This window comes from Malus sylvestris, chromosome 10 (assembly GCF_916048215.2).
Source record: "Malus sylvestris chromosome 10, drMalSylv7.2, whole genome shotgun sequence".
In the NCBI taxonomy this organism is placed as follows: Eukaryota; Viridiplantae; Streptophyta; class Magnoliopsida; order Rosales; family Rosaceae; genus Malus; species Malus sylvestris.
This window is the reverse complement of record NC_062269.1, coordinates 27,907,276-27,921,863: the sequence shown is the minus strand read 5'-3', so window position 1 is coordinate 27,921,863 and position 14,588 is coordinate 27,907,276. Positions and strand designations below refer to the sequence as shown.

At 39.1% G+C, this 14,588-nt stretch overlaps 1 pseudogene; it reads right to left on the bottom strand.

The window, feature by feature from the left end:
• Positions 1-8,509: 8,509 nt before the first annotated feature.
• LOC126584404 (purple acid phosphatase 15-like) overlaps positions 8,510-14,588 on the bottom strand; it is a 31,423-nt pseudogene continuing 25,344 nt past the window's right edge.

Here is a 14,588-nt window from a genome sequence, read left to right as displayed (position 1 = left end):
ATCCTCACAAATAGGTTCCAGGGAGGATCCTCATTCTAATTTTTCTTAGTATGGTTGACATAAGGCTACGTCCTTTTTATTTTTTTATATGCAACCATGGCTTGTATTGACAAGTCAGAAATGAGCTGACAAAAGAAAGAAAAAAAAAAAAAATCAGAAATGAGGTCTAGAAATCGTCAAACCAGAAAAAAAAAAAAAACAAAAACAATCACTAAGAAGAGCAAATCGAGTTAGCTGATGGGTAATGCCGTTGGCTTATAGGCGCACATGAAAAGGATAAACTCCAAGAGGAAATTATATAAATGGTTTTTCAATTTTAACTTAATTAGAGCAACGATATTTTAACTAAAAACTATGATCATCAATCCATTAACTCCTCAAAACATGTATTTATGGTTTTTCTTGTCAATTCCGTCAAAATTTTTGTCAAAACGAGTCATATTGAAAGAATCATTGCTATAATTAGGTTAAAGTTGAAGGATCGTTGCTCTAATTTAGTTAAAGTTATGAGACAATTTCTCCAATTGAATTAAAGTTAAGGGACCATTTTACAATTTTCTCATTTAGATTTCCATATTTGCCTCTTAATTCAGCCTCATCTACCATTTGGTACGTGACTAATTTTAACGAAAGTTTTAATACAGTTAACGAAAAAGATCATAACTGTACATGTTGATGAGTTAAGGGACCAATGATCATAGATTTTTAATTAAGGAACTATTGCTCAAATTGAGTTAAAGTTGAGAGACAATTACTATAATTTCTTGTCTTTATGCTTCATATGAATCGTCATCCTAATCTGGAAACTCGTTGTCCGAGTCCTGGCCGAACATTATCATTTATAAACCAAATAGGTATCTTCCTAAAACAAATATGAATTTATGGGAGGAGGAGTACGACAAGCACGACAAGTGCTCGGACAAAACATTTACCAGACGCAATATTTCCTTAAGGCTTGGAAATTGTGGCATCAGTACAATGTATCCGCTATGTTTCGTAAACATATTATTCTACCAGGCTTTCAATATCGTTATATCTGTTGCGAGTTATATATTAGTTAAAGTGTAAATAGTAGTTTATTGTCCCACATTAGGGAAGTACATATGTAATACCAATTGTAACTCCTATATATACTCCACTTTGGAGATTAATGAATATATAAGAAATTCCCAAATATTGTCATATATATTTTTGGTATTTACCATGTTTAGTTTAATATGGTATCAGAGCAGTTCGCTCTTGGTGACCTGTGTGCTTTAATTTTGTGCCCACATTTTTCATGATTTTCCTCTGTGAGAGAAAAAAAAAAGTGAATAGTGTCGCGCTACAGTACAATGCTTTGCTACAGTGCATGAACAGTAATCTTCTACAGTGCCATGAATAGTGCTATGCTATAGTGCCGTGAACAATGTTCTGGTAAATTGTTTTTATTCCGCTGTGTATCTTTTGTGCCTTTATTGTTCGTGATTTTGTTCAATGACTCAATATAATCATAGTGTTGTTATGCATATTGGTGGAACAAATAAATGGATAATTGATATTGAGGCCACTGATCATGTGACTAGTGACCTTAGAGTGTTTAATGAGTTATGTGACTATGTTCGTGATCCGTATATTACTAGTGCAAATGGAGGACCTTCCCTTGTGAAGGGTGAAGGCACTATCTCTCCGACTCCAACCTTATCACCGGTCCGTGCTTTACTTGTTCATGATGTTAAGTGCAATCTTTTGTCGGTAGGAAAACTTCTTGATACCTTATATTGTTCTGCTCACTTCTACCCTACATATTGTTATTTTCAAGACATTCAAACTCAGAAGATAATTGGTCATGGTAAAAGAATAGGGGGTTTGTACATCTTGACTATGAATGATATTGTTGTTTCCGGTTCAAATAATCATCAAGTTTTAAGTGCTAAAGTGGATGACAGACATCAAATTTGGTTGTGGCATCGACAATTGGGACATTCATCATTCAGTTACATGAAGCATCTATTTCCTTCTTTGTTTCACACTTGTAGTGATTCAGAGTTCAAGTGTGAAACATGTGTCATGGCTAAGAGTCATCGTGCTTCCTTTCCCATAAGTGATTCTAAAGCTACTTTGCCATTTGATTTGATACATTCTGATATGTGGGGTCCGGCTAAAGTTACTTCTAATGAATTCCGTTGGTTTGTTACTTTTATTGATGATTGTACTAGGTTAACTTGGGTGTTCTTGATGAAGAATAAGAGTGATGTTCCATTACTTCTTCAAGAATTTTGTACAATGGTGTCTACTCAGTTTCAGACCAAAGTTAAGGTCTTCAGGTTTGATAACGGAGGAGAATATGTGAATCACACTTTGACATGTTTTTTTCATGATCATGGTATTATTCACTAGATGACTACTCCGTTTACACCCCAACAAAATGGTGTGTCCGAACGGAAGAATCGTCAAATAATGGAGGTTTCTCGCTCCTTGATGTTGGATAAATGTGTTCATAATCATTTGTGGGGTCATACTGTTTTGGCTGCTGTGTATTTGATCAATCGTGTTCCAAGTAGGGTTCTTGATTTTCAGACACTGTTTGATGTGCTACAAAAACATGTTTATCTTGTTTCTGTATCAAAGCTTCCTCCGAAAGTGTTTGGGTGTATTGCGTATGTGCACCTTCCCTTGCTACAAAAACCTGTCATTCCCGGAATTATTTCTACTGACGATAGATCAGATGTGCCCAGTGAGTTGCCTATTAGTAGGTCTGACGAATTACCTTCTGATGATCGGTTGCCTGCTGCTAATATGTCTAACGAGTTGCCTGATGATGGTTTTTCTAGAGATGATTCTTCTAATAGTTTGGTACAAGATGGTGGCATACATGAGGTAAATTCTGACGATTCTTCTACTTATCAGTTGCCTCCACGAGCTAATCGTGGAAAACCTAAAGTACAATATGAGCTTGATATGCATGCCAAAGCCAAATATCCTATCAACAATTATGTGTCTACTCATCGTTTGTCCAAACCATATGCATCTTACATATGTTAGCTATATAGTGTATCAATTCCAACAAAATTGCAAGATGCTTTGTCTGACCCTAAGTGGGTTAATGCCATGAAAGTTGAGATGAAAGTTTTGGAAAATAATTTTACTTGGGATTTGGTTCCTTTACCAAACGGGAAGAAAGCCGTTGGATGTAGATGGGTGTTTACTATTAAGCACAAAGCAGATGGTTCTATTGACCAGTATAAAGTCAGATTAGTTGCTAAGGGTTATACTCAAACCTATGGGGTGGACTATCAGGAGACATTTGCTCCTGTTGCCAAACTTAATAATGTGCGTGTTCTTTTTTCCTTAGAAGCAAACCAGGATTGGCCTTTGTTGTAGTTTGATGTTAATAATGCTTTCTTTCATGGTCATCTTAAGGAGGAAGTGTATATGGATCTCCTATTTGGTATTGGAATATCTCTTGGAAAATGTGTTGTGTGCAGGTTACGAAAGGTCTTGTATGGTTTGAAACAATCTTCTAGAGCGTGGTTTGGGAGGTTTACAAGTTCAATGAAGAAGTTTGAGTATATCCAGAGTCATTCAGATCATACTTTGTTTCTAAAGCAACAAAATGGTAAGCTAATTGCATTGATATTTATGTTGATTACATGATGGTGACTGGTGATGATCATAAGGAGATACAACGCCTTTAAAAGTACCTAGATACTGAGTTTGAGATGAAAGAATTGGGTGAATTGAAATATTTTCTTGGAATCGAGGTTGCACGATCCAAGCATGGTTTTTTCTGTCTCAACGGAAGTATGTTCTTGATTTGTTAGTTGAAACATGTATGTTAGATTGCAAACCTGTTGATACTCCGATTGAGCAAAATCATCGTCTGGGCTTATTTCTAGATCAAGTTTCTACTCATAAAGAATGATATCAGAGGCTTGTGGGGAGATTAATTTATTTGTCACACACTCGTCCTGACATTGCTTATGCAGTTAGTGTGGTAAGTCAGTTTATGCACTCACCTAGTAAAGCTCATATGGATGCAGTAACCTGTATATTGAGGTACTTGAAGATGGCTCTTGGCAGAGGCTTGGTTTTCTCCAAGAATGGTCATTTGAATGTCGAAGGGTATACAGATGCAGATTGGGCAGGTTCTATCACTGATTGGCGATTTACATCTGGATACTTTACGTTTGTGGGTGGTAATTTAGTTACTTGGATAAGCAAGAAACAAAAAGTGGTGGCTAGGTCAAGTGCAGAAGCTGAGTTTCGTGGTATGTCTCATGGTGTATGTGAGTTGTTGTGGTTGAAAAAATTGTTGAGAGATCTTGGGTTTAAACCTAAAGATGCTATGAAACTTAGACCTCTACTACCTCCATAGTTCAGAATAGTACTGCTACCATAGCTCTGACTACTACTGCCACTGCCATCATAGCTTTGTCGGCGCCAACATTCTGCACTGGTCGATATCCACCGTAGTTTGAGCCAGAGGTAAAATTACCAGGTGGTGTTGAAAGACAATCACGAACGAAATGCCTGGTACCTCCACACCTGTGACAAACTACAACAGTCATCCCACAACTCCCTCGATGACGTAACCCACACTAATTACAGACTAAATATCCTGGAGTGAAATGACTGAAATATCGTCTCGCTGACTCGTTGCCTGAGCCTTCACTGGAAGACTCTAAGCCCCATCCTGATCGTTTAAAGGAAAAAGAATGTCTGGGACCCACAAAACTGGAGGGGCCTACTGATTCCCTGGTACTCCGCGACCGAAAATTCTGATTCCGCTGTCTATTCTGTCTTTGGGGTTGGCTCCAAGTCTGAGGTTGATCCTGTATTTCCGTATCCCACTTAGACTGTTCTATACTTAGACTTATCTTGATTATATTCTCATAAGTTCTGGGTCTCTGAGCAGCTACTAGTGTACAGTACTCCTGATTCAGTGCAATTATCGCCTGATCCATCTGTGCATGCGGATTATCATAAGTCCCGTCATGATGTCTAGCCAGGCACCTGAAAGTGTTGTCAAATTCTGTGATGCTAAGATCACCCTGTTGGAACTCTAAGTACTCCTGTCTCTTCCTTAGTCTATAGCTAGGGCTTAAAAAAATAGGCAATAAAACGTTTTCTGAAGGCAGCCCAAGTCATCCAAGAACCAGGTGGATGAGATTCCTTCGTTGATTTCCACCAACTCCTAGTTTCACCCTGAATAAAGAAACCTGCAGTGCTTGCCCACTCATTTAGAGGACACTTCATAGCCTGTAAAATATCCTCAATTTTCTCCAACCATTGTTCAGCCTCCTCACCATTCCCCATAGATCTCAACTCAACAACTCCATGACTTCTAGCAATTTCTAAGTATGTCTGATTCAGTCTATGACCAGGAAGAGCATTCATTAAAGCATTAGTAAACTATTGGATTTCTCCTATTATAGAAGTACGAGGTTGCCGATGCACATTCCCACCAGGATTAGCCATGATTCTGACAAAGATAACAAGATTTAGAAAGACTAAAATTTACCAAATTGGTGGAAAGAAACCCTAACCATGCTCTGATACCATTTGCCACATCCCGGCTTGGGGTGGACCACTTCCCGGGCCCGCTCCACCACTGTAGCACGATATTGTCCGCTTTAGGCCCCAACTACGCCCTCACAGTTTTGTTTCTAGGAACTCACATAAGAACGTCCCAGCGGGTCACCCATCATGGGAGTGCTTTCGTGCGCTACTCGCTTAACTTTGAAGTTCCGATGGAATCCGAAGCCAGTGAGCTCCCAAAAAGCCTCGTTCTAGATAGGGATGGGAATATACATTTGAGGATCACTCCCCTAGGCGATGTGGGATGTTACAATCCACTTCCCTTAAAGGGCCCGTTGACCTCGTCGACACACCACGGCCAAGGTTACGCTCTGATACCAATCTGACACGCCCCAACCTTGATATTCTTCGAATACCAGGATAAACAATTGCTGGCCGACACCCGAGGGTGACGAAAGCCATTAATTGATTACAAGAGTAATAATTAGGAGAAAATATTCATGAATAAACATCAGAATTTAAGAGTAATAAACAAAGTTTAAGGAAGTGTCTAAGGTGCACAAGACACAATCTAAAACAAAATTTACAAAAAGGAAAGATCATTACAAGATATCACACAAGTGAGTGATAGATTGCTACTGGTAGGGGAATGCCTCGCATGCCGTCTCGTAGTCCTCGTTTCTATGACATGAATGAGGGCGTAAAATAAAGGTGAGTGGACCAAGCTCATATATACAATAACAATAAAATAATTATCAAAATACTAACCTCCACTGTTTATATAATGAAAACTACTAGCATAATAAGTGATGGATTTAATCAAAATCCTAGCATGCCAAAATATCTCAAAAAGCCATATCGCGGAACAACATCACAGAAATCAAAATAGTAAACGCATCGTAAATCGTCTCGTAAACGTGGTGTGCTGCTAGAAAGATCACTGAATAATATAACTCCCGGCCCAATACCTGCTCTGTGATCTCTGCGCCCGTAGCCAGAGATTACCAACTCCTGGCCCAATGCCTGCTCCATGTCCCTCAACCCGTAGCTAGGGATTATTTCTCCCAGCCTAAATACCAACCCCAAATCCTCGCCCCAGGCAGCATAATGTCCTCTAGGTACGCACAAATAGTTACGCCTCTCATAAATAACCACTTCATAGTATAAATTCATCCATCGTCTAAACTATAAAGAGGGGTTTCTAAAACATGTTCTGGCATCCTATCATCATCCATCAGATAGTCTACCAGATCACGGTTTTTATAGAAAATATGATATATTAAAATATAGCTCAAAATAGGCTAATTTTATTTCCTCACCAAAAACACGAGACGAAAACAATAAATTCAGTAAACAGGCTTAACATAAATCGAATCATAAATTTGTAAGCATGCTAATCATTTATGCAATTAAATTATAAAATCATGTAATTTTAGAAGGGGTCAACTCACAAATATTCCTTAGCAGAAGAGTCGTGCGGATAAGGATTAAGAATTTCTCCACTAGCAACTTTACCTAAGCACAAAAATGGTAATAAATAAATAAAAAGGATTTTCTAAAAGATTGGGCTTGAACTAAATAAAATAAGGAAATTGGGTTGGATGGGTTAGGCCCTAATAGGTTTTAGAATTCTAAGGTTTTAGGGTTAAAAAGGCTTTAGGGTAAAGAAAGGGGGTTTGGGCTTAAGCCCAAACACACACACACCACACACACACACACACACACACAAGCACGGCATGCACATGCATGCATATACACACACGCACACACGTATTAAACGCACACACACACCCTAAACACACACACACACACACACACAAGCACGGCATGCACATGCATGCATATACACACACGCACACACGTATTAAACGCACACACACACCCTAAACACACACACACACACACACACACATGGGCTGCACACCCACTGCTCGCATACACATACAAAGGCCGGCCCTAAGGCCTTACAAAAGGGCAGGCCTTTAAGCCCGTTAATGAAAACCGGCCCAAGGCCTTTCAAAATAAGGCCCGTGGCCTTTTGGGGTTTTAAAACAACATAACTAAAAATAAAAGGTTGAAGCCTAAGGGTGGTTCTAAACGGCCTAAAAGGCCTGGTTTGCCGAGAAAGAAGGCCAGAGCTGCTACGGCTTCGGTCACCTGAAAACAAGGGCTCTACGTTCTGATCTAAGTACAAACATGAAGAACAAGAGGAGATGAAGAGATTGCTACCTTCAAATAATCGTAACACGGTCGGAGGTGACCGGAAATCCCCTCGAAGCTCACGGTTCGCCAGAAAAATAGGTGTGCTTAACCCAACTCGATTCCATGGTACAACCTACGTAAAAAGGGAATGATCAAGCACATAAAACGCAACCAAGCATCATGCCAACAACGAGAATGAGAGATTCGTGACTTACCTAACGAAAAAAGAGAAAAGGTTCGCCGGAGCTTTGCTTCGTGCCGTCGAACTCGCAAGGCAGGGGTCCTGGGCTCGTTGCGAGCCTCCTTGCTGGTGACACGATCCTAGTGTCCAGAGGAAGAGAGTGATGCGAGAGGTAGAGGGAGAAAGGTACGGGAGAGCTGAGAGAGAGAGAGCTACGGGATAGTTGAGAGAGACAGAGTACAGAGCGAGAGAGAGGAAGAAGAGAGAGGTCTCGGAGGGAGGGGGACAGAAAAAGAGAAAAGAAAGAGGGTTAGATGGCTGCCACGTGGCAGTCTAGGTTAAAATAACAAATAATACAATTATTTTGGGGGCGGTTGTAACAATTTATTAGGTTAGTTTAAATTCACATCAATGGCTTCTTGAGCTTTAGCCTTATCGGGGCACGTTGCAAGATTTTTGACTTATAGAGTCATTGGCTGGACTCGTGCTTTTCATAGGAAGCAGATGAGGTCCGCATAGCTGTTATAGTCGTGACACTCGACTTTGTGGCTTCTTGAGCTTTGGCCCTTCCGGGGCACATTGCGAGATTTTTTACTTATAGAGCCATCATGCGGAATCGTACTTCTCATAGGAAGCAGAGGAAGTCCATGTAGCTGCTATAGTTGTGACACACGACTTTGTCCCAGCAAAACTTAAATCATAGACTGATGGCCGGAAGTGCTGCTGTAAGTAAGCAAGCAAGTCCGCGTACTCATAGCAGGTGTAAGTCTCGGCTTACAGGCTACCTTAGGCCTGTAGTCGTAGGGTCGTTGGTTGGGTGTCTTACTTACAGAAGCAGACGACCCACGTGACCACTTCAGGAGTAATCTTTGGCTCTCGGAGGTGTTTTTTAGTGTGAGGTGTAGGCGAAGTCGCTCCTAAAAAACCATATCCTTCAGATTCGCAACTTTGATCCCATAGGTCGTTTAACTAGTATTGAAACACTTTGAAATCAAGCCACTTCATGAAGATTTGCACGTTAAGGACAGACCATCTTGTTCACGCGACATCTTTCATGGGCAGGGGTCCTGCACTTAATTGCCTCTTCCGATTAGAGACTTGGGTCCCACAGAATTGAATCATTCAGTTGGCTAAGGCTATTCTCATGGAATGACTATTTTGGCCAATTCTAGGAGTCGTCCAGCTCAGGTAGTCACTGACATCAAGGGAAACTGAGCAGTCGTACTACCCATCCACGTCTAGATATTCCGGATACGCCATGTCTATACGTGCAGTGGGCGTCTTCTGCTTATCATAGGGATGTAGTTCCTTCTAACTTTCTATCACTATCTAGTTACTGGTATGCAAGAAAGCCTCAGTCGAATGACCCTTATACCACTTCTTCCACATGGTTTCTGGCTATAAGAAAGAAACCTGTTACCTATCAAAGATTGTGACAATCATTGGTTTGTGACAATTATTGGTGGTTATCGTTACTTACATGTCCATTGAACACTATATCAACGCCATAAGAGCACAGTAGCTTTTCCATTTCCAAACTCATACATTCTACCTCTCTGTAATGGGCCTCATAGGTACTATACCAGGGATGATGCCAAGTAGCTACCAACCAGGGAGTTGTAGATCTGTCCACATTAGCCAGATCTTGCTTCAACCACCTGTATTGTTGCCCTATGGGCAAAGTGATCACTGATTTAATGGGGATAGAAACAATAAAGAAATGACTTGTAAAGAAAAAGAAATGCAAAAAATAGGAATATTTAGGCAAGGAATAAGCTAAAACATCAGGCAAACTTTAATAACCTGATTTGCTAAAGTCAGTGTAGGCTCCAAGCATGATAAAATGAACGGACTCGCTGATCGTCGTCCGACAAATCAAAGGTGTTGTCGTGCAGACTGGGATCAAAGGGGACGGTGAGGGGCTCGGACGGGCCGTCCAAGGTGGTGGGAATTCGAGCCAATAAGAACCCATGACAGCTGCAATCAAACACGTTATCGCAACAATTGCATGAATCGAGGAGCACGAAGAAAATGCCATTTCTATTGGGGAAGAAAACACATTGCTTTAGTTCTCGTCCGCCATTAAATTATAATGCAATTTAATGCATTGTCAAACTGGATATTTGCCAAACAGAAAAACAGAAAAATGAGTACCTCAAAGATCCCATGGCCAAAGCTACTTTCTCTGAATGCATTGTGAGGTAGAGGTTTGTATAAGTAACATCACCAATCAATAGAACAAGATCAGGATTGTTACTTGTCAAGTGACTTATTGTGGTAGTTGTGTTGTAAGTAAGGCCAAGGTCTCCCACAACCGCTATTCTCACAGGGTAGCTCCGAGGACCAGAAACTGGCATAGTCCTGAAATGGTGGATTTCAGTCATTGCAGCTATAGAAGGATCCCCGCATCGATTAAAGTACAGTGTATTCGGTTTCAACCCTACATCGAAACAACAATTGGATCAGCAACTTATCAGAAGAACCACATTCCATCACAACTTATGTTTGGGGGATTTAAAAGTTCAGTCATTTCAGCAAAACCCAACCTTAATTCTCCATTGAAACTTTGAAGAAAATAAGAAGCAAACGAAATCAAACATGTGAGACTAAGATGGTAGATGATTCCGGAAGTGTAATTTTGGAGGCCTTCAAAATGGTAGAGCTGATCGTAAAGAAGAGAATACCCTGTGGCTTCATGTGTTGGTGGATATCTCAGCTTCCCATAATGAACAATGCTTGCCACACTTTTGGGGTCCAATAGACATGTGTTACCGTTGTGGTTTCAAAGCGTGATTCTCCAGATCTCAAGACTTTCAACTTCAAGAATAAAGGTAAGGCACAACCACCATAGAAATAGACATATGTTACCATTGTGGTTCCAAGGACTATTGGTCATGCATTTGCCGAGCACTTACTCATGTTGTTGCTAAGTATCATTCACGTCGTAAAGTCATACAGACTAACTTTGTTCAAGTTGATAATCCCGAAGTTACCACTATGTAGTTTTTTGATTTTCAAGAGTCATCTACACTGATGGAAGATTAGAACTTTTAAACAGGGGCCAACATGTATCCGAGTTCCCCCTAGTGGCTAAACGCCCTCTTAATATTTGGTTCAAGTTTTTGAACAATTTTCTATGGAGTAATGTTAGGATCCTTAGGGAGACTAAATTTAAAGACAATTTTGTGAATTAAATGACATCTAAGTTGTTGATTAGATTATTAATTGAACATGGATGAACATGATCATTTCTTATTGGTGACACATCATTTGGTTTGCAAATTTTGTCTACAAATTTAGCCTCCTAGCATTACTCTTTTTCTATGTATTTCAATTATTTATTGGTGTTTTGTTTTAAATTTTGGATAATTACTTTATGAGTATGATTCTCGGGTGATTAGTGAATGAATGAAATTTAAATTTCCTTATACATGTGACTAAAGGCGAATTCAAACAAAAGCAATATTACTAGCCACTGTGAGGTTTGGCCATTCTTCGACCCTTTAGTATAGATAATATCGAATGTATTAAAATAAATAAATTTTAGCAATTTTTGAGATTCAAAGACCGTTTTACAAGTAATTATCGAGTAAGGCTACCAATCCTTGATATTTATATGGTTGGGCATAATGCATGTGGTCCAATATCCTAGTAGATTGGAAGTTGATTTCTACCTTGTGTGTCAAGTTCGAACATCCCTCCTCATCTAAGTTATTATAAAAGTTTCGAATCATCTATTTAATAATAATAATTTTAAAAAATATGGTTGGCATAAGGCTGCGTCCTTTTTATTTTATTTTTATATGCAACGATAGCTTGTATTAACAAGCCATAAATGAGGGAACAAAAAACAAAAAAACAAAAAAAGTTTTTGATTTCTAGAAATCCTTAACTAAACAACAAAAACAACTACTGTGAAGGGAAAATCGAGCTAGCTGATGGATTATGTCGATGGCTAAAAGGCACACATGGGAAGGTGTTTAGGCCCAAATAGTTTTTAGGGTCAATAAAAGATAAACTCTAGTGATTGTAATCATCATTGGTGTAGATAATATCGTTTGTTCAAAACAAAAAAAGTTTGGGGTAGTATTCAAAACAAGGCCGCAAGACAGTACCCCAAAAGTAACTCATTTAGGAATGTACCAATAATTTCCAGTCAAGTATTCAAACGAAGAATTGTAGACTTCAAGCATTAAAAATCAACTCTAAAAAATCCAATAATTTCAACAGTTTACACTTATCAGCAAAATTAGACCGATACTGGAGGCATGAGTATCTTATAGCATGCTTTCTCCCTATCATTTTCTTTGTTCTTGTTCTTCCCTGCAAGACAAAGAGAAAGAGAGCAATCAGCCGGCACTTGAAATCAACTTTCCGATTTCATTCAAGATCAAGCCTCGACGACCCTTGAAGAAATCACAAGTCTGATTCAAGATCAAGTGTCCACCACCCTTGAATCAAATTTAGCTCCAAATAAAATGAGTAAATTCGGTCATTGGAGGAAGTCTAGCATAAATAAATAAATAAATAAATAAACCCGCCAGCCCAATTCAAGATTAAGCCTGTGGAAAATCAACCTTTGGAGGAAACCAGAAAACCTTCCAGCTCTGTTCAAGATTAAGCCTATGGAAAATCAACAAATTGGAGGAAATTAGAAAATCTTCCAGCCGAATTCAAGATCAAGTCTCGATGGCTCTTGGATCGACATCTACGTTAAGGGACTTCAAAGTGCATCTTGTACACATGACAAGCACATGTATATGACGCGTCTTGAAGTGGGGGCATTTGTAGACATCGAAATTTCGATGAAATAAATGTTGACCAATGCATTAAAATTTCAACGTTCACGTGTCACATAAATTTTACACGTAGCATGTGACTTAACAAAAATCGAAAATAAATCTTATAAGTCATCAAGTACAAATAGGACACGTGTGAACACATGGCAAAAATGATTCATTTCATCTGAATATTATATTCAAAATTAGACCTTGAAAAATTCTATAAATAGAAGCCAATTTAATTCATTTCACTTCACCAATGGACAAATACATTTCTCTACTCCCAAATTGAAAGAGAATTCCCCAAATCCTTGAAGCTTTGAAACTCTAAAGCTTTCAAGCATCCAACCTCCCAAATTCCCAAGAATCCCAAAGGATCAAGAAAGCTCTCTTCATTCTTTGTCAAATCCTTGGAGAAATTGTTCATCAAGATCAAGTCCCGAAGGCCCTTGAAAATCCGTTCATCCTCGTTCATCAAGATCAAGCCTAACGGCCCTTGAAGAAATCCACACAACTGTTCATCAAGATCAAGCCCCGAAGACCCTTGAAGATCTGTTCATCCTCATTCATCAAGATCAAGCCCAATGACCCCTTGAAGAAATCCACACAACTGTTTATCAAGATCAAGTTTCGAAGGCCCTTGAAAATCCGTTCATCCTTGTTCATCAAGATCAAGCCCAAAGGCCCTTGAATAAATCCACACAACTGTTCATCAAGATCAAGCCCCAACGACCATTTGGATCAACAGTCCATCCACAAATCTACACCTTACGATAATAGAATCAAACGATCAAATTGTAAAAGAGATTGTAACCCCAAAATTAATACAAAATATTATTTTATACACGTGTTCTCGTTTCATTTGTCATAGGAATTTCCATGTTTACAGGCTCCTTTAACATTGTTACAATATGGGGAAAGGGAACCTCTCCGGATCTCTTCCTCCTAATCCACCAACCTAATCCACCAAGTCCAGGAATCTAATGGCTACAAATAAGGGCACACTTTAAAAGTTATAATAACTTTGGTTGTTGAATCAAATTTCAATGGCCCGGATCCCCAGACTTGGTGGATTAGGAGGAAGGGATCCGGAGAGGATCCCTTTCCACAATATGGTAGTTGTGCTCTCAATGATTAAATTTTGTAATCCTCTCTTTGCTCCTTTTTCCCCTAAACATTCTTTAGACCCTACAGTCGCGACCTTAAAGGGGGAGATACCATTATTAATGTAACCTTCCATTAATTTTAATGTAATAAATAGAAACAAATTGAGGGGCCAGGAGTTTGATGTCCCAAAACTAGTGTCTTCATCATGTCTTCTTTCTAACTTTGTGACACTTATGCTTCAACTTAACACCAATTCAATAGTGTTTTTTTAGTACATCAATATTTTTTATACTAAGGGGAGAATGAGTTCGGCTAAGCCACATAATGGGCAGCCTAATTTGGTATCAATTTTACCATCCACGAGATTTAAACTTAAGACCTCTCACTTCTAAGTGAAGAGGAATACCACCAGACTGTAGTACTGAGTGGCAACACTAATTCAACAGTGTTAACATTAAAAAAAAATTAAAGAAAAACAATAGCATCCCTTAACTACCCAACGACCATCTATCTCAACCAGTCCCACCCGTCGTCTGCGAAGCTCTTCATCAGCGACGAAGCTTACCACTTCACCATTTCTCTCATTTCCTCTCTCTTCAAATTAGAGAAGTGTTGTTGCAAAAACCCTTATATGATGGATCTAGCCCATCAACAAATTTTTGGTATTTTGGAATCTAAGGATTAGCCACAATTCATTATTTTTTTTATGGAATTTGAGGATAGCCACAATTCATTTTTTTGGTTCTTTCGGAAATTTGAGGATAGCCACATTTTCTAAAAAACCAAAGAAAGCCAAA